This window comes from Bidens hawaiensis, unplaced genomic scaffold, assembly GCF_021521415.1.
Source record: "Bidens hawaiensis isolate Kalapana, Puna unplaced genomic scaffold, B.hawaiensis_p1.1 tig00048904_1, whole genome shotgun sequence".
Lineage (NCBI taxonomy): Eukaryota > Viridiplantae > Streptophyta > Magnoliopsida > Asterales > Asteraceae > Bidens > Bidens hawaiensis.
This window is the reverse complement of record NW_027498736.1, coordinates 1-21,168: the sequence shown is the minus strand read 5'-3', so window position 1 is coordinate 21,168 and position 21,168 is coordinate 1. Positions and strand designations below refer to the sequence as shown.

At 33.9% G+C, this 21,168-nt stretch overlaps 1 pseudogene across 1 annotated transcript; it reads right to left on the bottom strand.

Annotated features, from left to right (window-relative positions):
* Positions 1-3,946: 3,946 nt before the first annotated feature.
* LOC143597704 (very-long-chain aldehyde decarbonylase CER1-like) lies at positions 3,947-19,443 on the bottom strand (annotated as a pseudogene). Its single transcript, XR_013146979.1, has 11 exons — positions 19,384-19,443; positions 17,900-18,122; positions 16,357-16,589; positions 9,227-9,322; positions 8,514-8,649; positions 8,039-8,417; positions 7,834-7,941; positions 6,816-7,016; positions 6,599-6,700; positions 6,273-6,445; positions 3,947-4,168 (listed from the first exon to the last, which is right to left on the bottom strand). The product of XR_013146979.1 is annotated as a very-long-chain aldehyde decarbonylase CER1-like (transcript).
* Positions 19,444-21,168: the final 1,725 nt, after the last annotated feature.

Genomic DNA, 21,168 nt, shown 5'->3' with positions numbered 1-21,168 from the left:
ATAAAACCTTCAGCCAACATTTCGGAAATGAGAGTGGTCATAATTTCCTTTTGATAATGGGGGTATCGGTATGGACGGACGTTGACAGGTTGTATGTTAGGTTGTAGGTGAATGTGGTGATCTTGATTACGGGCTGGTGGCAAGGATTTAGGGTGGTCAAAGATGTGGGAATAAGCTGACAATAGAGAATGGATATGAGGGTCTGTATGTGAAGGGGGGAGGGAAGGAGATGGAGTTGGTTGGTGTTGAAAAATTATTGTGTGCATGGATGCTATGGAGTCTTGGTGGATAAGTTGTTGGATGGTACTTAAAGTGGCAGGGGTGGTTAAGGATTCACCTGTCAAGGTAACTTTGGATCCCAAGTGGTTAAATGACAAGGATGGGATTGAAAAATCTGCTAACATAGGACCGAGAGAGCCCAACCAAGCGATACCCAAGACCAAATCTGCTCCTTCGATGGGCACAACAAAGAGAGGTATGGTAAAAGGTTTTCCATTTATGAAAACTTCTACCTCAGGGCAGTGACCAGAGCAATGTAAAAGTTCCCCGTTACCGATCATGACCGGAAAATAGGTATGGGATGAACATTGAGTTTTAGGAATGACGCCACACGTGGTTGGACAATATTGTGCGTGCTACCAGAATCGATTAGAATCTATACCGGTTGGCCTTTGATAACGTCGGTTATATGTAGAGCCTTTGGTGAGGCAAGGCCTAGTAAGGTTGCTTGTGATAAAGTGTAGAATTGGTTAAAGGATGTGGCAGGTGTTGTGTGTTTTGGTGGATCTGTATTGTCTGTTAAATCGATCAAGGGTGGTTAATCATGGAAATCTTCGTAGTCTACAACAACCAACAATTGTGGAGGGTTACACTTATGCCCGGGGTGGTAGTTTTCAGGGCAGCGAAAACAAAGTCCTGCGACTTGGCGTTTTTGTAAGGCATATGGTGAAAGGTGGTTGTAGGGCAAGGGGGCGGTTTGGATGGGTTTTGAAGGATTGGGGGGCTGTGGGGAGTAGCGGGTTGTGTGGGTTTAAATGGAGTGATGTGTGATGGTACATAGGTATTGTTAGCAGTAGGGTGGAAAGGAACTGTTGGTTTAGTAAAGAGGCCATAGTCATTAACTTTGTCCTCGACAAGCTTTGCCAATGCGATAGCTTCGGAAAGTGATTGTGGTTTATGGACTGAGAGTTCCTTTTGGATATCGTTCCGCAAGCTGATAAGAAACAATTAAGTAGTGCATCTGCGGGTAAACCAATGATGCAGTTGCTGAGGCGCTCAAATTCGGTGACATAAGCCTCAACAATGGTTGTTTGTTGAAGTTTAAACGCCGTCGCTTGGTGATTGGCGTAAGAGGAATGACCAAAACGAATTTCCAACGTCTTGGTGAAGGTATCCCAGGTGGTGAGGAGACCATTGTTGTACAGATATTTGTACCAACTCAAAGCAGGCCCGGAAAGGTTAAAGGCAACCATTTTTAGGCGTTGTTCGGGTGTGACCTTGTAAAAGGAGAAAAACTGATCCGCTTGGAACAACCAATCCAACGGGTCGGTCCCGTCAAAAGTTGGGAGGACCAATTTAGCGGGGCGAATTGTGAGGTTGTCTGGCAGTGGGGATAAAAGTTTCGAGATGGAGAAAGATGTGGAAGAGTTATCGTCTGGTTTGGTGATGTGGGCTAGTAGAGTTTGGTTATGTTCAGATTGGTTTACATGTTGAGCAATCATGGTGTCCAATTTTGAGGACAGTTCCTTGACGGTGTCGGCCATGGTGGCGAGTAGGTAATCAGTAGATGGATTATCACGTTTGGGAGGCATAGTCGAGTGATGAAAGCACCAAATGTTATGGTTGAATTCGAGAACAACCGGATCTCCAAGAAATAAGCAGAAGAAAAGAAAGACAATTGGGGCAATTTTCTCATATATTTCAGAATGCAAACAAATTACAAATTAAATAAAAAATATACGATATAGTTTTGTCTAAATACTAGGGAAACATGGCGAACATGATGAACGTGGAATAAAGTGCTGTAACAAACTCCTAACTTAATGCATAAGATTCTTTATTTATTTGACTAATAACAAAAGTGCTGAACGTGGGAATTTAACCCAAGAGTCGGGCCGGACTCTTCTTGTTACGAATGGGCCGATTTCCTGCAATACATTCATGGGCCTGGATCGGTATGGGCTGGTACGTATCATATTATGACCACTGACCAACCATTCTTCAAATCTTGATGGCCTACCGTTCTTCAGGCTGCCGCATCTCGCCGGTGATGGTGGACAACTGGTCGCTGACCTACGGTTTGTGTGTTTCAGACCAACTCCGACCTATGGTGCTCCAATTCCGACCAGGCTATAGTGATTCACACCGATTTCAATCTCCACATACTTCAAACAAGAACTACTTTAGACTTGACAACACCAATTGAAACAATTTTTTTTTTCTTTTTTTTAGATTTTCGGATATCCATTTCACTATCCGAACGAATATCCGAAATTCCGGGTATCCGAACTTCCGATACCCGAAATTTCGGATACGGATTCAGACAGTGAAATCCACTATCCTTACGCTGTGTTCCCGAGTCTCATTTAACGAGGGGAGGGAATGAAGGGGAATTATGACAGGAAAGAAAGGTAAGTGAAGGAAAATATGTGATTTTATTTCGTGTGTCCCGAGTTTAATGAAAAGGAAAGAAAAGGAAAGGAAGGGAAATTAAACATTTTAGGTGTTCCCGAGTTAAGAGGAAAAGAAAATAAAGATACATTTTCCTATTATACCCTTTAAGTAAACTATTACATGAAGTTATATATAAGGGTAATTTAGGAATTGATAGAAGTTATAACTAGACACAAATACTTTCTCTCATAATAACTCTAATTTGGAAGGATGATAATATGATTAAATTTTCTAGTATTTTCCCTCCTTTTTCCTCCCATCCATTTCTTAAAATATCTCTGGAACATGATTTTTTTTATATTTTCTTCTCTTTTCCTTCCCCACCCCTCGTTAAATGAGACTAGGGAACACAGTGTAAATGGTTGGATATCCGAAACTCCGGATATCCGACTTTGAACACCTCTAGAAGAGACTGATGGTCGAAAATCTAACAACGAACGAAAAACCTAACCTCGTCTTTGACTTTCAAACTTATGTGAGCTCCTTGATCGCCAGTGGCAAAATATGCCCGGTTCAAAGGGAGGGCGGGGGAGGGCAATGGATCTAGTAGGCCCACTCTATCAAAAGGCCCATAATTGTTAAAAAAATTATATTTTATATAAAATTTTGTTTTGAAACAAATGTTACAAATTGACTCAATGATTGAATGAAAAACTATATATGGAATTACAGGTTATGATTCAATTCTTACAAGTGGTGTTCTTTATTTATTTGTTCATTTATTTATTTACAAAAGAACTGTCATTTATGTTTGATATGACTCATTTTAACAACTTGTATATTATTATTATTATTATTATTATATTTTTGGGTTCATTTTGGGTTTTTGAAATGTAACTCTATTGTAAAGTTGTCCAATCATCTAATTGACAACATGATTTTAGGGGCCCGTTATTTTACTAGTGTCAAATCTTAAAATTTAAAAAATGCTTAGAGGCGGCCCTGGATGACAGACTTATCTTCATTGTTATTGACTCCTGATATATTTTCCGCCGGTATATCATAATTACTTAAACTAACCTCACACAACAGGGATTTCTCTTATCTTCATTGTTGTTGACTCCTAAGGTTGTCTGTTATGTTTTTTGTTGCATTTGTTCTACGTATAAGAGAAACTATGACGGAAATCCCCATTTTTCCATGAATACGAACTTTACATACACACATGAAAGCGCATGGAACATTATTATAAAAGTATAGGTAAGGGAAATACTTCAATTCTCCGTTACACATCATTAAAAATATTATACGTTTATAAGATAGAAGTTATATATATCGATATCTAGATAGACTCAGTGAGTAGAAATAAATAGATGGTTTTAGCTGAATGATTTGGTTACGGCCTTACAGGAGTAAAGCCATGTTGAAGGCTTGCTTGCCAAATTTTGTCCACATTGAACATCTCATTCCCACATTCATTCACATTCCATCCTTCTAAGCCATGCAATATCCCAGCAATTCTCCACGCACTCATCACCCTTCTTGGCAACCAATTCTGCATCACAACCACTTTATAAATTCAGACCGAGACATGTAACAATATTAGACAAACGTACGTGTTGACACAATATTCTCTTCAGTTACTAACTTTCTAAAATCACACACAAGCTAGTAAGCTACACAAAGTACTTTGCATAAGAAATAACAATATAAAATTTTAATAAATTTAAGTGTATAATGCAATGCAATGTTTGGCTGGACGTACAAGGTACATGCATGCTAGATATAAGTCACCTATGATCGAGTTTCATGTATTTATTATTTTTCAGCTAAAATGTAAATATATAAATGCATCTAGCTATTGGTAAGATTTATGAAGATAATAATAATTAGTAGGTAACAACGTAGCGTTACGAATTCGATTTGTATCGGTTAGGTTCGTAACGGTAACAACCAAAAAAGTAAATGCACATAATACTATTGACATTCGCATAACTTATGATTAAATATCATATTCAAAACAACTTGTAGTCGGTTGATAAAACCCGAACGGTGCTGCTGCGAGTTGACGCAAATTTGGTCGGTATTGAGGTGACGGCACCAGAAAGCAAAAATAATAAATGCATCAACACCTAAATATAACATATTAACATATCTAAAGAAACAAACTTGTTTCCGCAGCTAACCAACGTGAATTCGGTCGGTATCGGATTATGTCACAGAAACTATGTTTCAAAGAACCACGAACCGACGCGAATTTGATTGGTGTCGACGGTGTTGACACAAAATGGTAAAGATAAATTAGTAAGCAAAAAAATCAACATGAAAGAAATATATAAAAAAAGAATTAAGAAAGCATAAAATTGACTTGGCACTTAAGCAACTCATACGAATTACAAAAGAGAAAATTTAACCAAAAAAACTCTGTTGCAAAGGAGAGTCGATCATATGCAATGGATACCTGATAAGCTTTTAGCAAACCACCCTTAACCATTCCATCAGATGAGAACTTTGTTAAATTTGTGAAATAGTTTACCTAAATGCTTTAAAAATCTTTCATAAAAAGACTTCGTGACACCAATATATAATAATAATAATAATAATAATAAGGTATATTGGTTTTTATTAATCTCAACTATCGCTTTTTGGTCGATGTCGGTCCCAACTAACGAATTAGCTGCTGATGGTTCCAACTTTTAACATATGTGTTCCTAACGGTCCGCGACTAACAGAATCATAACGCCGTTAGTTGCAGGTCACCGAAAAAATGTTTTTGGCCGGAAACGTCACATTTTTTTCCGGAAAACACCACCAATCAACCACCACCACGTGAGCACCACTAACCGATTCTGACGATTGTTCTAGGGGCCCGACGACCTCAATAATTAGGATTTTCACTAGAAAAATGTTTCTAAAGATCCGATACAAAGATGCCAAAGATGAAAATGTTGAGTTTTCCGGAAAAAATATGACTTTTCCGGCCAAAAACGTTTTCCGGCGACCTGCAACTAATGGCGTTAGGATTCTGTTAGTCGCGGACCATTGAGAACAAATACATTAAAAGTTGGGACCGTCAGCAACCAATTCGTTAGTTGGGACCGGCAACGACCAAAATGCGATAGTTGTGATTAATAAAACCAATATACCTAATAATAATAGACAGAATTACATACGTTCTCCTTTTAACATTTGCAATTAATGGATAAGGTCTTTTAAAAAATTTATTTGCAAACGGTGTCCTTTTACATGACATATTTGTTTGATTTTCGTCCTTTTGACTAACTGGCATCCAAAAACCCCGTTAAATCTTGGCATGTAAGGACATTTAAGTCTTTTTACACATACTATTTAATTCAAATATTTCTAATTAAAAAACAAAAAAAATATATTATTCGAAAACGAAACTAAACAAAATATGTTAAACAAAAACCCCGTTAAGTCTTGGCATGTTTGGATTTAACTGAGTTTTTGGATGACAGTTAGTGTAAATGACAAAAAAACGAATGTATTTTGTCATATAAGAGACACCGTCCGCAAACAAACTTTTTAAAGATTTGAGTCATAAATTGCATATATTTAAAGGATAAAATTTGCAATTATGTGTAATAATAATAATAATAATAATAATAATAATAATAATTTTATTAGTGTTTACTAACCTCACATGAGTCAACATTTCAAGATGTTTGGGAATCAACATGGCAGGGGTAGTTTGATAAAAGCAATCTTTGTTTACTTTATTTGGAGGGAAGTGAGAGTAAGGGATAATCAGGGTTCCCTTTGATGCCTTCAACTCTTCTTCTTTGCTTAAACCATCTCCCACCAACCACACCTGTAATTACAAAATCCAAATGTATGATTTTATTCATAATTTCATATTAGCAAGTATATGCCCGTGTATTACATGAATTAGTTAATACAAACGATATGATTCATAAACTAATTATAAATGCATCTTACAAAATGACGTGTGCAACCATTTTACCTTTTGTGAGTATGTGGTTGAAAGAACCAAGTTATCGTGATCATTAGTTGATTCCACATTGTGTTTAAACTTTTGATAATCGCCCGGTCTAGATATTGCAACCTACGGTGGGTTTGTTATACCTCATTTTTAAGCTAGGACTTATTATAGTTATTCTATCAAATTTAAGCATGTACGTACATTAGATACTTGCTATTGTAAAGTAATAGTAAATGACCTGAATGCCCTTGTGGCATAAGGCTAGGGCAAGGTGATAAGCAACCTTGTTGAACTTGCCTCTAAAAACAACTTGAGTTGTGCCTTTAGGAATGGTATTGATAACTATAGCAACTGCCAAGCTGCTCCCATCCACCAACTTCACTTTCAGTTTTGGAAATCTTTTTATAAATAGCTCACCATTTCTATTTAGCTCATCCTCCTATATATATCATCAGGCGCATAAATTATAAAATCAGCTTTCACTAACATGGTAAAGAGAGAGTGAAATAAAGTAATGACTTTAGGCCCTCACTTCTCTAAGGCTCCTAAATTCTATAAAGTAACAAATAATATGTTGGTAATTTTAGTTTTGAGATTGTTTGACAATAGAGTTTGTAGTCTATAATTACTAATACGCGTAGATTAAATGGAAGTCAAATGATCGAATACATTTTTTCTTGTGAAAAAGATCTTCAACTTCATTATGCACTGTAGGCCTTTAAAAATATTGAGACGGCCTAACTATCAATCTTAATTTTGTTAAACATATACACTTTGCCTTTTTGTTTATCCGCATAAAAAATAATATTGTATTTACAAGGTAAAACTATTTGGTAATTAATATGAATAGCAAAAAGTAATGGGATTATCAAATGACTAGTATCTTGGTTATAATTTAGATGTTTATTACAATTGTATTTGTTGATATTTTAAGGCCATGGGGTATACTCTAACTTCTACATAGGTTAAAGTGACATGACACTTTAAAGATGGATTAAACCACTCCCCACTTGTGTTAAGTGTGTTAAAAAGGCCCATGGGTTATGCTTTTAACGGGTTAAAAGGAACAATATGTATTAATTATGTATTAATTACTAATTGATTTGTTATATTAATTATGTGTTAAATGGGTTAAACCACTTCCTTTGGATGACATAGAGTGAAAGAAAAAAAAATGATGATGTGAAACTTATGTGAAATCAAGATGGGTTAAAGTATATCCTATGGCCTAAGTTTGGTAAAATATTAAACCGAACCTGATTGAGTAGACCTAGAGTCAAAACCTTGGCCCCTTTTCCCTCTGCTTCAATTATTGCTTCCATAATCAAGCCATTGATGGCCTCTCTTTGCCATTCCATGAAATACTTCCAAAACATATACAAAAACGCAAAAGTTTTAAATAAAAACTATGTAAAAGTAAATACATACAAATAAAAAAGTTTGGAATATACATCTACGTACTTGTATCCTGTACTTTGGTACGACCCATGTTTGCATTTTGAGTTTTTTAAAAGCGTTCCTTTCAAGCACAAACGTTTTGCTATAAATCCTAGTAATTATCATGGACAAGATAGTGACGGGCCAGAGCATCCGCAAGTACCATTTAGAAGACGTGTAAGGTTTAGAAGCCAAAGAGGCAAACCCGAGCCTTGTATGATATATTGATTCTGGTGTCGTTAGATGCGTAAGATACACCACATTTGGTGACTCATGTATCCGGTCAAGTGATTTCTTGTACAACGTGTCTGTAGATTTGTCGAGCGTGCCATAAATGTAGTCGTAGAAAGGCATGAATAGGGAATAATTGGTTCTGAACTGAGTATGGTGCAACGAATGATACCTAAGAAGTAGAAATTAAATTACATGAGGGACAAGAAGAATAATTATTGATTGCAATTATTAAATATGAAAAGAGTTATCAAATAAAAAAACCTACGAAGGAGTGTACATAAGGTGCTTGAGGGGAGGGAAGACCGAGAAGACTATTTTGGGGATTAGCTCAAAATTGCAATGGCCCATGTTGTTCATCACATCAATGTAGAGCCCATTGCCAGAATATGCAATAATGGACCCTAGAGGTGCACAAATCGGGTTTTCTAAATACCGGGGTTTGGGTATAGAATCGGGTTCGGGTATGACCGGGTACGGGTATGACCGGGTATTGGTAATAGTCGGGTAGGGTTCGGGTCGGGTATTGTCTCTAAAAATCATACCCTATGCATCGGGTTCGGGTAGGGTATAGAACCGGGTATTTGAATACCCTATTATCGGGTATTGAAAAAACTCTATTTACGGGTTTTTTCGGGTTTTTTTCCGGTATTTTTTTTATATAGATTGGATTTTTTAAAAGTTTACACTTTTTAGGGGTATTATTCGGGTATTTTTAAGGTATTTTTCGGGTATACATCGGGTATTTGAAATACCCAGTTTCGGGTATTGGAAAACCTCGGTTCCGGGTTCGGGTATTACCGGGTACAAATTGGGTCTGGTTCGGGTTCGGGTTCGGGTTTTAGTGCCAAAATGCATACCCTATCCGTACCCTACGGGTAGGGTCGGGTTCGGGTTCGGGTATTAAAAACCCGGGTATTAGAAAAACCGGTTCCGGGTATTTATTTCGGGTCCGGTTCCAGATTCGGGTTTTTTGTGCACCTCTAATGAACCCTGTCTTTGTTAGGGTGATGGTGAAAATTGGTATGGCGAAGAGTGTGAAGTAGGCTATGTGCTCACCAAATGGATGAATCACAGCTGCACCATCAAACATAATTAAAACTATCACACCAATACAAAATAGACTTTTATCGATAGAAAAATTACCGAGAGACATGATTTTTATCGTGATAATTGTAAAATGTAACTAGAGTAGTTATGTTAACACTAGAGTTTTTATTATTACACTATAACTTTTGAACTAGAGTAATTATTATTACACTATATAATTTTTTATAACATAATTACTAGCTAGTTCAAAACTGTAATTATTCTAGTTATTTGTATGTTTAGTATATTAATTTTATTTGTAACGTATCCCACCACTATACACACTCACAAACAACGCATATACATACATAGATATACATGTAGATTACATGCATGTTGAAAAATTACAATATCTTTTATGCCCCGAGTCAACTTTTTTACGTAGGTGTAACGGGCGTTTAAACTATTTTAATAACTTTATATATTTATTCTCTTCGATTTAGTTTTTTAATCAGATTTAAGCTCAACCATATAATCTAACTTATTTAATTAAATGTGTGGTTAATATTAAGCTTTTAGATAATTTCTTAACACTAGACACTCGAATTATCATATATATATATATATATATATATATATATATATATATATATATATATATATATATAGGGGGTGGATCTTACGAGAAGTGATATTACAGCGAGAAGTGCGAGAAGTGAATGTATAACTCCATTAATCCCTAATTTCACTCAATTTCATATGATGTTACATACATATATGTAGGTTGGTTGTATTTATGTCTTAATTACACATTCAAACCTACCTACAAACATATAAATGTACCGATCCACATTCAAACCTATGTACCTACACACATACAAACATACATACACATATACAAACATACGTACCTACACACATACATATGCACCTACACAACACACCTACACATAAGAAGGGAGTGGAATTAGGGATTAATGAAGTTACACCTTCAATTCTCGCATTTCTCACTGTAAAAAAGCTTCTTAAATGATCCAATACCTATATATATATATATATATATATATATATATATATGTATATATACATATGTTTAAGTTCAAGAAAGAAATCAAATTATTGTAAGAAATGAGAGAAATGAATATGAGCAACTAGTTTATTTTAGGTTTAAATTATTTAAAAATAAATACAAAAGATGTAAATGCAACAATAAATGCACTCTCTCTCTCTTCAATTAATACAAATAATATAACCATAATAATATCTCTAATTAATATATCTAACTAATTTAACTATAATAATTAAAAAGATAAAAACAATACTTTAGTTTTAATTATTATTTATACATTCTTCGTTTTATTCAATATAAATAGAATTTATTCATATAATACTATTTCTTTATATTAAAAAAATAATTTCCACAAAATATATTAGCATATATCAACGTATTTAAGTTCAATAAATATACAACCTACACAAAGTTATATAACCTACACTTGTTTTAAGCAATAAAAACGTACAGTATACAAAAAGCATATAACTTACATATGTAATTCGACATCAACAATTATATAAACTACACAAAGATACACATACCCTACACATGCGTAGATCATATGTTTTTCGTATGTAAGCTATATGTTTTCTTATTCTTAGAACAAGTGTAGGTTATATGTTTTTGTATAGATTGTATATTTTTTATTGACATTTAATGCAACCATGTGTAAGATAGTTTTTGTATTATTCATCACAAAGTAACTACGTGTTGATGGATATTGATATGTTGAGTTTGAAAAAATTGGTTTTGAAAAGAAATTGATGTATGAATAAATTGTATTTGTGTAAGTTAAAATTTTCGTGCGTAGGTTATATGTTTTTTGTGTGTAGGTTATATGTTTTCGTGTGTGTTTATTTTATTGATGATGAATTTTGTATGTAGGTTAAATGTTTTTCGTGTGTAGGTTATATGTTGTCTTATTCTTAGAACAAGTGTAGATTATATGTTATTGTGTAGGTTGTATGTTTTTTGTTGATATTTAATGCAAATACATGTAAAATTGTTTTTTGGTATTATTCATCATAATGTATGTATGTGTTGATGGATATTAATATATTGAGTTGGAAGAAATTAGTTTTGGATAAAAAGAAATTTTAATGTATGAATAAATTGTACTTGCGTAGGATAAAAATTCAAGAAACAAAAAGTAATTATAAAAATAAATGAGTTCATAATATTTTTTAATTATAATAACTTAATTAGATATATTAATTAAATAAATAAATATTATGGTTTATTAGTTATATTAATTGAAGAAGGAGAATAATTAATAGTTTCTTTATTTAGCTTTAAGCATTTAAAACTTAAAACAAAATTAGTGGTTCATATTCATTTCTTACATTTCTTGCAATAATATCATTTCTCTCTTAAACCATCCCCTATATATATATATATATATGGTAAGGATCCTAAGAGAACCCTTTGCAAATTGAGAACTTTAAGAACCATTTTGGAACACTAAAAACACTTTTACAAAAAGTATTTAAAAAAATCATAAAACAAAAAATAATAAAAATTTTAAAAAACTAAAAAACCAAAATTCTTATATTTCATTCCGGTTTCATTAAAAAAAATAAAAAATATATAAAAAAGTAAAAAAAAACGTCGTAATATACACATATGTATAATTTTATATAATATTTAGTTACGTAATATACACATATGTACAGTATCATTTATCTTAAATTATACACATGTGTACAAAAAAAACATGTAAATGTACATATATGTATATATTATACATATGTGTATATAATTTAGCTAAACCGAGTTTTTTATGAAACCGAGATGATAAAATAAGAATTTTGGTTTTTTTACTTTTTTTGATTTTTGTGTTTTTTTTAATTTATGATTTTTTTTTTATTTTTGAGTTTTTTTGTTCCAAAATGGTTCTCATAGTTTTCAATTTCAAACAAATTCTTTCATGATTTTGATTCTATATATATATATATATATATATATATATATATATATATATGTATACACACTAGCATAGTAGCATACTGCATGTGCGATCGATGCTACGACAATGGCATATCTCAGCGCCATACTCGCTTTTAACAAATATATATGGTGTGTGGTAGTTGTTGGACATTTGAACAAATGCAAATTAAATCAAATTATAAAAACTATGTAACATATTATAAAATTAATTTAATGATGGAAAGTTAAACTAAATCAAAGGGTCTTTGGCCTAATTTTTATTGAGCGCCAACCAAGAATGGGTTACGAGCGTGACGTGGTACTAGACACACGTTTATCGTCCCGATGCATGTAAATAATGGCAACTGCGTAACCGGTAGAGAATATTAAGAAACGAAGTTGAATTATGCAGTAATTTCAAATAAATCTCTTTTAAACCAACGTATTTTGGCCCGAATCCCATTCCGACCGGACACCATTTTAACCTGAAACTTGTTTTGACATGACCCTTTGACTCGAACATGTACCTACCCAACACGAAGCAAATTAACCTTTTTTTTGTATCAAGTCGTTCTGACCTTAATCCAGTTTTACACTGAGTTGAGCTTGCTTGAGTCGATCTATTGTAGTAGCTAATTGGTAATCACGACATGCTAATTTTTATAACTAAATACGTATAATAATCCCATACTCAAATTAAAGAGAATACAATGGTCGTAATATATTGATACAACTCAACGACACACACTTTAGAGGCAGTCATAACGCTCTGTTTCTTAGAGCATTCTCATCCTATCCCCTAAAAATATGTGAGAGAAGTTTGTAAATTATATGGTGAGTTTTGATGGTTGTGCGTGTACATTATAAGGTGTAGAGAAAAAATGTAGTGGTTTTTTATAAATTTGGGAAAACAAAGTTTGCCTCTATTTTTTTTAATATTATTTGAATTGATTGTGAATAGATGAGAGAGAAAACTGTATTGATAAAGGGAAAATTACTAAAATAAACATCTTTGATCAAGAATTTAGCAAAATAGACATGCCTATTTTAGCCTACATTTCTCTAATCATTGGTTTTTTTGACCAATAAACAACTGACACGTCACCGAATCCGGCTAAGGCGGCTAAGCCTTAGCCGCCACTTTATGGGCACGGAATTTTATGAAAAGTAAACGGGTCCCACCTTTAGCCAATAAAAATTCGACACGTGTCAAAGGCGGCTAAACTTAGCCTACATCTATGGTTATTTAGCTGACATCTTTGACTCTTAGCCGGCTTCGGGATACGTGTCTATTTAGTTAGCCGGCTCCAAATATTTCTTCTTAGCCGGCTCCAACTCGGCTTGTAGGCTAAGGCTTCACTTAGCCGCCTTCTTTTTTTCATTTAGCCGTCTAATTTAGCCGCTAAAATTGAATATTTTACCAAACTTATCAACTCTATTAAATATTTAGCCGGATTCATTTAGCCTTCTTCTTAGCTGATGTAAATTTAGCCCCCAAAATTAAATATTTTTACCTACTCAATTAATTATTTAGCCGGCTTCGCTTAGCCGTCAATTTTTTTTCTCCTAGCCGGCATGTTTTAGCCATCAGAATAAATACATTTACCTACCCAAATTTAATTTTTCACCAACCATTTTTATATAACTATATAACCATATTTACTACATCTTATAAAACCATCTTCACCCTCTCAAACTTTTTTACTTTCTTATCACAAGATCCTCATTTTTTTAACAAATATGTTTGTTAACGTCGTTGTTTATAGTTGTGGGAATTGACATGTTGTTAATCGGGTTGTTGAATACCTTCCGGTTGATTGCATGAAACGCGTTTTACAGATATACAAATATAATTTAAGATTATTTAATTTCTTTAATTTCAAAAGAGTGTGATCTTCAAAATATTACAAGATTATCCTATAAGATGTCTACATTTACTGATCCAATCGATTTAGTGAAAGATTGGGATGTAAGGTTTTTTTTTTAGAAACATCGTCAAAAAATATCTTTGAAATGTTTAAGCTGTTTGTTGTTCAAGAAATCGGTGTTTAAGCAGTTTGTTAACAAACATATTTTTTTTAAAATGAGGATCTTATGATAAGAAAGTAAAAAAGTTTAAGAGTGTGACGATGGTTTTATAAGATGTAGTGCATATGGTTGTATAGTTTTATAAAAATGGTTGGTGAAAAATTAAATTTATATGTGAACCCTCGGGTGGGCAAAATTTATGTATAGTTTTATGCCCTGCTTGCGGTGCACGCATATAATGTATATATGTGTGAACCCTTGGGTGAGCAAAAGTAAAATTGCACTAATTTTGAAGTTATTTTACTAATCTCATGAAAATAACGTTAAAAGTGGAAGAAGGTTAATCAGGCATCATGTGGTGGCGTTGATAGCCGAAAGACAAGGGCACATGCACCAATTAGCCGGTGTCCCGATGATTGAGTGCTATGTGCCTTATGTCCAAGGCTTGATGCAAAACTACTATCGAGCTGGGGGTCTCACCGGAAGCAGCCTCTCTATCCCTATGGGATAGAGGTAAGGCTGTCTATATCTTACCCTCATCCGACCTAACATGGCATTGCTATTGGTGGGACATACTGAGTACGATGATGATGATGATGATGATGATGATGATGATGATGATGCAAAATTAAATTTGGGTACGTAAATGTATTTATTTCTGAAGGCTAAAACACGCCAGCTAGGAGAAAAAAATTGACGGCTAAGCGAAGCCGACTAAATAATTAATTGAGTAGGTAAAAATATTTATTTTTGGGGGCTAAATTTACACCGGCTAAGAAGAAGGCTAAGTGAAGTCGGCTAAATATTTAATAGAGTTGGTAAGTTCGGTAAAATATTCAATTTTGACGGCTAAATGTAAAAAAGAAGGCGGCTAAGTGAAGCCTTAACCTACAAGCCGAGTTGGAGCCGGCTAAGAAGGAATATTTGGAGCCGGCTAACTAAATAGACACGTATCCCGAAGCCGGCTAAGAATCAAAGATGCCGGCTAAATAACCATAGATGTAGGCTAAGTTTAGCCCCTTTGACATATGTCGAATTTTTATTGGCTAAAGATGGGACCCGTTTACTCTTCATAAAATTCCGTGCCCATATAGTTGCGGCTAAGGCTTAGCCGCCTTAGCGGGCTTTGGTGATGTGTCAATTGTTTATTGGTCAAAAAACCAATGATTAGAGAGATAGAGGCTAAAATAGGCATGTCTATTTTGGTAATTTCTTGGTTAAACATGTTTATTTTAGTAATTTTCCCATTAATAAATGTATAAAAAATATTATTTAATTAATATGAGAAAGAAATATAGTTTTTTTAATGTAATTATAGATATAAGAATGATTGATAGGTTGAGAATGCTCTTATTAGACCGTCCGTGATGGACGAGAAATAGAGCGAGAAGGAAGCGAGAATGGGGAGGAACACCGCCCCCCTCCTGAGAATTGGACCGAGAAGATGGAGGATGAGAAATATTTCTCGGTGTATTCATGTGGGGCCCACCTGATTTTATTAATTTTTTATTTACCTAACCACTAAAATTGTGACACCTCTTATTCAATCCATCCCACACCATTACACCCTTTAAAATACAATCCATTTTCTTGCTAACTAGCCACCTTGTGACACTTGTTCCCCATTCTACTTCTACCGCTACGCATGTTCTTAGAGTTATTGAACACAAAAAGTAACTAGCTACAAATCTGTTTGATCTTCATTAGTACTCGCCATTTATTATGAATAAAGATAATTGATCAAAACTAATTAACTTGATTAAATTGGAGAACATATGTTTTAATGCAAACTATAAGTACAAAAACTAAGTACAAATCTATTTTATAGTTATATACGTATTACAAAATTACTACTAATTTTGTAATAGATCATTTTGTTCAATATATTGTTTTGTTTGTTTACACACCTCTCTATTGTAATTAGATATGTTTGTTCAAAATATGGTCCACATTTTCTACTAATCTTATTTGGCCAATCCATTAAAGTCATTTAATGGTTGAGATCTCTTTCTTGGGTTTTTTAAAGTCTTTTTAGCCGAATCTATCTATATACATGTGTGTGAGAGAGATTTACATGTGATGGGCTCAGTGTCAATAGAAGAATGATGATGAGAATGATAGCGGTTGTAGAGGAAATGGTGGTGGAGGGCTCTATGAAGCCAATAATATAGAAATTCCACCACTCCCACATGAAGCAAAATTACAATTACCACTCCGTCTAATCTCCACAACGGCAAGTGTTTACCTCCGGTTAACGAATAATATCCCACATAGTACAGTATTCCGTTAAATATTATTTGATCATCCCTAGAAAGTATGTAAATTAAATTAAATTAATTCGGACTTTCATGTAAACCACGGTTCCAATCTTTTGTAACTAGTAATTTGGTTAGAAATCTAGTTTATCTATACTATAGATAATGCATGAAATATGGGCAAATTAAGACACCAACATTTTAAGTAATTCACAACTTGTAAAGCTTAAGGTACACCTTCTATAACATGTAAGATAAGGACAAATTTGTCCATGAGAAAATATACATGAAAAAAGTTACAACATTTCCCTCTCATCTTTACTCAACTTTTGTAAATTTAAAAAATTATTACAACTTTGAACTTTCATCTTTACCTATGTATTCTCTTTTATTTTAATTGTAACCAACTTCCACCAACGATTTTCCAACGGCCATAACTTTTTTATACGTTAATACATTTTTAAAAAATTTACACCATAAAAACGAGCATTTTATTGTCTTTAATTTGGGTATGGTATTGCTATGGTTTTTTTTAATTAAAAAAATTAACATGCTACATATAGGCGTTCACAATTCAGTTTTAACGGTTTCTAAGTTAAATAGTGAGCTAAACCGTTGGTTTGATTTTTTTCATTGAAAACGAAAACTAAAGCGTCGAAAAGTTAATCTGAATCGTTACTAATGGTTTGGTTTCACGCATTGAGTTTCAATAATAAGTTTACAGTCCGGTCCGGTTTTATATGGCATATTTTTGGTATAAATCGTAAACCGAACTGTTTTCTATGGTTTGAACATTCATAAACCAGCTAATCAAAAGTGGCGATTGGTTTAAACGTTTTCAAGATTTCAAACGAACTTTGAACATCCGTAATTGTTACATGATTACTAGGATTTTGGTTTCCCGCAGTATCGCGCGGGCACCCGTCTAGTTATAGACGCCCTGCTTGCGGTGCGTGCATATAATGTATATATGTGTGAACCCACGGGTGGGCAAAAGTGAAATTGCACTAATTTTGACGTTATTTTACTAATCTCGTGAAAATAACGTTAAAAGTGACGGAAGGTTAATCAGGCATCATGTGGTGGCGTTGATAGCCGAAAGACAAGGGTACATGCACCAATCAGCCGGTGTCCCGATGATTGTGTGTTATGTGTCTTATATCCAAGGCTTGATGCAAAACTACTATCGAGCCGGGGGTCTCACCGGAAGCAGCCTCTCTATCCCTATGGGGTAGAGGTAAGACTGTCTACATCTTACCATCCTCAGACCCTACCATAGCTTTGCTATTGGCGGGATATACTGAGTACGATGATGATGATGATGATGATGATGATATATATAGATAGATAGATAGAACCAACCAATCTCTTTCACGGTCAACTTGTTCAAACTCAATGGTCTTGTCAACAATCCTGCTTTTGCCTTTGGTTGTTTTATAGCGAGAGAGTGAAATCCAAAATTGATTGTTAAGCGCTCGAAGTAAGAGAAAGGGGAAAATTAACATTACACCAAATCTCTCTCATTTGCATCTGAAGTCACGAAGTCATATGTAGCCTTCACAACCCATGGTGCCAAAACCAAGTACTACATAATATCCACATAAAATATTAAAATCTAGCTAAAAAAATCTTAGGTAAATTAGATTGTAATAATCTCACTTTATACAGTTAGCGAATAATGACCCAACCTGAGAATATTCTTGCCGAAAGTCCCACCTTTTAAACGTTTTCGTCTTATTAGAACTTCGTTAAAAATAAAACTTCATGAATCACGACGTTAAGTTTTATTCGAATTTCAAACTGATAGTTTAGGGCTTTTAATCGGAAGGACGTGGATACGGGTCGATTAATGTGAAACTTACCTCGAAACAGTGCTCCAAACGATGACCGACTTGATTAAACACTTGTATCCTCCTTCCGATCATTATTTGGAGCATTGTTCGAGGTAAGTTTCACATCAGTCGACTCGTATCCTCTTTCGATCAAAAACCCTAAAACATCAGTTCGAAATTTGAATAAAACTTAATGCCGCTATATTATTTTAACGGAGGTCCACTGAAGATATATTACCATTGACAAACCGCACAAATATGAATTTATTAAAATCCAGTTTACCAAAATCGTATATGGTTAATCAATTAAGATAAACAAATATTAAATAGAAAAAAAAACTAAATTACATTAAATTATAATAAAATGCCTTGGATATGAACACACATGTTAACTTTTTTTAAGTTTCATATTCATATAGTAAATACTCCGTAATATACTTCTCAAACCCATTTATTTGTAATTCAATTTGAATTTTATCTGATAACCTTGTTTTCGCTAACATTTTGTTTAAAGATGAATTCGCAACTGTGTTTAACCCCCCCCCCCTTTTTTTTCTAAAAATACAGTATAGATTTTGTTTACAGCGAAGCTATTATCAGCTTAGAGTATTTCTTTGGCATCGTATAGCTATAGGGGCCTCGGACTTTCAGTATCGTACAAATACCATGACCACCTGGACTGAATCCAAACGAAGATCGGTACTAGTAATGTTATTATCAGAACTAGTGCCGCTATTCATTTGATAGCTTAACACATTATTTATCATTTATCCTTCAGTATTCGTTAAATTAAAAAAGAATAATAAACAAAATACAAATCCAAATCTGATCACTCTGCTGGTTTGCATCCATCATGCAAATCCATATGAGAACGTAGAACATCTTGATTTAACTTCGTTTTGTTCATATATAAGCTTGATTTTTTTAGAGAAGTGATTATGAGTTCAATATTTGCGACTGAATCTCTAACTTTATTTCTAAAAGAATTGTTGGTTTAGAAATGAAGGGTTGTACCTTGAAGCTACCAAGTGGTTTCCATGGCCAGTTTGTGAGAAAGCCAGGAGTGGTAGCCATTGATCTTCCTGAAAGAAGGTATGACTTAGAGATGCCTGCTTTTTTGTTTCCCGTTTTGAGAATTATTTATAGAGATATATCATGTTACACATTACCATCAAGCATTAACTACACTAGCGAGTTTAAATTTATGCCGATTAGTTGGTTGACTGTTTGTTATATAATAGTCATCAAGAAGCTACCTCTTACTGGTAAATAGTATTGGAAATTAAGCCCAAACACGATATTTGTTCTCAAACAAGATTGACTCTTTCTCTGTTTTATTATAATTTTTAACTCTTATATAACCCTAACCAGTGGCGGACCTAGGATTTTTTGCCAATGGGGTCCCATATTTTCAGTGTTCAAATTTTTCGGGTCGGTCGTTGTTCAGGTCGGGTCGAGGCGAAGAACATAATAAAAAACAATATCATAATAAAACTTTCTTTTCAATCATCACTACCTGAACGGGTCAAAATGGGTCGGGTTGACACATAAACACTTTGTTTTCCCTTTCTTAAATATTTTTGAGATAGAACCTAGATCCACCATTTCATAAGCATGTGTTGAAAACCATTAACTTAAACTAGTGAAAAATAAAACTGATATTTTAAAGTGTTTGAATGTTTCTAAAGAAAACCATGCATAAAGTTGAAAACAATGATATGTATTTTAGAGGTGTTTGAATGTTTCCAAAGTTATCATTGCAACATTAGCAATCAAATGATTGATTAACACTAAAAATTAACACAAAAAACCAAAAACTGAGCCTTGTAAGACTTGAACCCATGACCTTTCAAAGATAAAACAAGGGACTTTCCACCAGACCACATCAACATTAATAGTATGGGTTCCAAGTATTAAATCTTATGGGGTCCTCAAAAAATTTAATATACCGCTTCTAATAAATTTTTAAAAAACATTGGTGTCCCGGGACCCGATCCACACTATGTGGGTCCGCCCTGACCCTAACAATCTATTTATACTAAACTAACAACTTGCAAACAAGAAAACATATTCTAGGAAACTAAATAACTCTTAATATTCTTACCATACATAACAATATCAAAATAAACATATTAAAATACTTTCACTTAGCCTTTTCAACATTCTTGATAAACTGTTTCAAGATTAACTTCCAATATTCCCCTTTAATCTTGAAACCAAACCGTTCTCTTGCTTTCTTGCTACTTGATCGTTCTTGCTTCGTTTTCTTTCTTTCTTTGTTCGTTCTGTCTTTCTTGCATCTTTTTTCCTTTCTGAATTATTACTCGTGCGGTTTCTCGCTTCGTTCTTACTTTCTTGCTATGGACTTGCTTTCCTTTGAATGAGCTTTCTTTCTTTCTTGCTTTAACTAAAATAGATTTTTGATCTTTTTCTTTCTTGAACTATTGGGAATTCTTTCTACTATACCCCAAACTCCGAACCGGGTATCTTACTCTGTCTTCTTATCAAAGGATCAGATTACTTTATTGCTTCTATATTCAAGATCTAGCTCTTGATTGCAAGCTTCTTTCTTTTCAAGATCTGGCTTTGGACTATCTTTTTTCTTTCCTTCAAGATCTGGCTCTTGATTGTCTTCTTGTTTCAAGATCTGACTTTTGACTGCCTTCTTTCTATTGGAATTGACTCTTGACTACCTTAAGACTCGAGATTTTGATTACCTTCTACTTTCTTTCAATAATCAAATTCTTGATTTACCGTCTTTCTTACTTCAAGAACGTGTTCTTGATTACCTTCTTCGAG